Raw genomic sequence first — 3,315 nt, 5'->3', positions numbered from 1 at the left:
TCTAGCCGTCATGCAAGGACAAAGGAACCTTTCCAATGTGTGAAATTGAGTGGCATGAATCATCACCCATCTGTACATAACCTAGATTTTGTAAGTCCTACATCTCTCCAAACCATTCAACATGACTGGTCATATGATTAGATGCACCTGAATCAACATACCATACATCATCATGTGTCCCCTTTCCTTTAACTACATTCATCATATGCTGCATAACAAACAGATGCTCATTTTTGTCTTCATTCTATCACAAAGATGATGCATAGTTTTCTTACTTGCAATTCATCATTGCGAATATAATCCTTATTAGCATAGCAATGGGCTGCAATATGACTTGTTTTGCCACAATAATGGCAAACAAAATTTCCAAAACCTCTGTTCTACCATCCACCTCTTCCTCTAAAGCTCCCCCTTCCTCTAAAGTTTCATGGGTCTCCTGAAACCTACATTTCACCAAATTGCTAATTGAACCTGTTTTACTCGGTATAACCAGCATGTCCCATACTACGGCCTCTTGAAGAGGATTTGCCAGAATCCCTTCCTAAACTTGAGTAAAATGCTTGGACATATTCACCATTTCTTTTAGATGAGTCACCTTGCATATTGATCTCTTCGGTAATCATGAGAGAGACCAACTCATCAAAATCTGGAAATGGCTTCCGTACATATACAGAAGTGACAAATGATTTCCAAACCAAATCATCATCATTAGGCATTGCATCAATCGCTGCTAAAGAACCTGCAATGCTCCTCACATTCAAAACATACTCATTGACAGACATTTTCCCTTTCGTCAACGTATTCAAGTCTTTCTTGAGTTGAATCTTTCGAGTCTTTGTATTTACTAAAAACATTCTCTCAAAAATTGTCCAAGCTGCATGTGGAGTTTCAACATTCTTGATATGTCCCAACATAGTATTATCAATGACTGCAAATAGCCAATACATCACCTTTTTCTCTTTTGCATTCCATTCTTTCCATGTCTTTAATTCATCTATAGTTGGAGGTATACTCAATTCTAGCTCATTTTCTTTACGTGAAACAACCTCATAAAGGCCCTTTCCAATGAGGAAGTTCGTGACACAGAAATTCCATGAAGGGTAGTTGTTCTTATCGAGCTTCTCAATGATTAAAATTCCATTGTTCTCTACCATTATCACAAAAATGGTATAAAACAACAAGTCTTCTACAACCTTTCAACAAGTGCACAACAATACACCAAGTAGCCTTTTTCACCGATTTGCTCAACAATACATGTAATTTGTAACTTGTTTGCAGATAAATCTTATGTTTGCTTCTTGCCAAACACCTCAAAAATTACAGATTCAAAATCTACAACCTATATATCCACTTTCGGTTGACATAGCCAAAATTGCAACATACCCTGAAATTGTTGTCTACAACCTTGCGGCTCCAAAATGGGGCTTGAAACTCAGATATCTAAAAAAATTGTGGAAGAGCTCTAAATGACATTTCTATAGAATATAATGTGCTCGGATCACGCACCAAATCTCATAGCAATTTGAGATTTTCACTCTTCCTTGCTTCCGGTGCCTCCACATGCACTACACTATCCAAGAGAAAGAGTGGAAGAATTGGAGATCTTCTTACCCATTGCTTACTTACTCAAACCTTGCTTCTTCTCCTTCATTTCAGCCTTCAAAACTAGCCTCTTAGTGGTGTCCCTCTGATACTGTTATAAAATCTGAGATACACATTTGACTTTCTTATATACTTAAAATATATATGGTGAATATTATGCTGGCACAGAGAGAGAACAGATGAGAGAAAAGAAAGATGTAGAGAGAGAGAGAGAGAGAGAGAGAGAGAGAGAGAGAAATTGACAACACACTAGGGACTAGAAGATAGGCCAGTCCCCCCCTTGTGGAGTTATATTATTGACAAGGAGCAAGCTCCTCCGTCACACATAAACCAGTTCTTACTTGTAGATCTTGGAAACAAAATCACGATTCCTTGCACGGTATACAACCTACTAACACTTGCACAACTTGGAAGTTGGGATCTTTTGATTCTTCTTGAGTCTCCTTCTCTCCTACACAATATGTGTAGGGCTCTCCTCTTGGCGCTTGATTTTAGCAGAGCTTCCGCAGCACTTGCACCTTCTCTTCTCCTCTTGGAACTTGATTTCAGTAGAGCTTCTACAACACTTGATTTTAGCAAAGCATCTGCAGCACTTGCACCTTCTCTTCTCCCCCCTTCATAACTTGGCAAACACTTCTTTTCCCCCCCCTTATTGTGTACACTCTTACACTTGGTAGACACTTCTTTTCCCCTTCATAACTTGTACTGCCTATACTAGATATCCCTGTCATAGTGCTCTGATCACCCCATTAAGTGATGCACTAGGAATATTGGTCTCTAAATGATCTCATGGCCATTCTAGATCATCATCAACACTTAAAGAAAAGCAAGTCATTAATTTATTGACATAACTTTTTTAAAATAAAGAATGCATAATAAGCAATCAATTTAGTGACATGCCTCTGGCTTCTAAATAGTTAACCTCAACTGTAGAGGGGATACATAGTCCTTAAGAAGATCTGGAAGTTCTTGTAGTTCTCTCTCATTCATAAACTAAGCATCCAATGGGGGATAATTCTTAAACTTAACCAGATACTTCCATAATACCTTACCTAACCTTAGAGTATTGTCCTGATGGTGTAAAATTCTTTCAGGCACAAGGAACTCTTCTGTTTCTTCTATGTCAGGTAAGTCTTCCTTGATTGGTTCCATTGGAGGTTCTCCAATATAGGGATGTAGCAAACTTATATGGAAAGCATTATGAATGTTCCAATGACTTGGTAGATCCAAACAAAAAGTCACATCATTTATCTTATATGTGATCTTGAAAGGGTCATAATAGTGATTAGAAAGCTTAACCACTTTACCCTTTTGACCTTTCTACTTCTTCAAGCGAGCCTTCTCAAACTGAAAAATAACATATTGTCCCAACTTGAGATCTTGATTCTTGTCAGCTTCGCATTCATGCTTCTCTTGTGTCCTTTGGATAGCAACTTTTACTTGAGTGAAAGTTGTATCAATGTCTCTAACAAACTCATTTGCAGTACTAGAGTGCACCGTATTATTGTATGCAAACTCTACTAAAGGCAAATACTTTCCCCATTCTCTTTGATTATCAGAGAGATAGGATTTCAAAAGGTCCAGAATAGTAGAATTAGCACTTTCACTCTGCCCATCTGTTTGAGGATGATAAGAGGATGAAAATTTTAACTTTGTCACGAAGTTCTCGAAGAGAGCTTACCATAAGAGGCTAGTCACGTGGGGATCTCGATC

This window comes from Lygodium microphyllum, chromosome 11 (assembly GCF_053477565.2).
Source record: "Lygodium microphyllum isolate KBCC chromosome 11, Lygodium_microphyllum_v1.1.10, whole genome shotgun sequence".
Lineage (NCBI taxonomy): Eukaryota > Viridiplantae > Streptophyta > Polypodiopsida > Schizaeales > Lygodiaceae > Lygodium > Lygodium microphyllum.
This window is presented reverse-complemented; position numbering follows the sequence as displayed.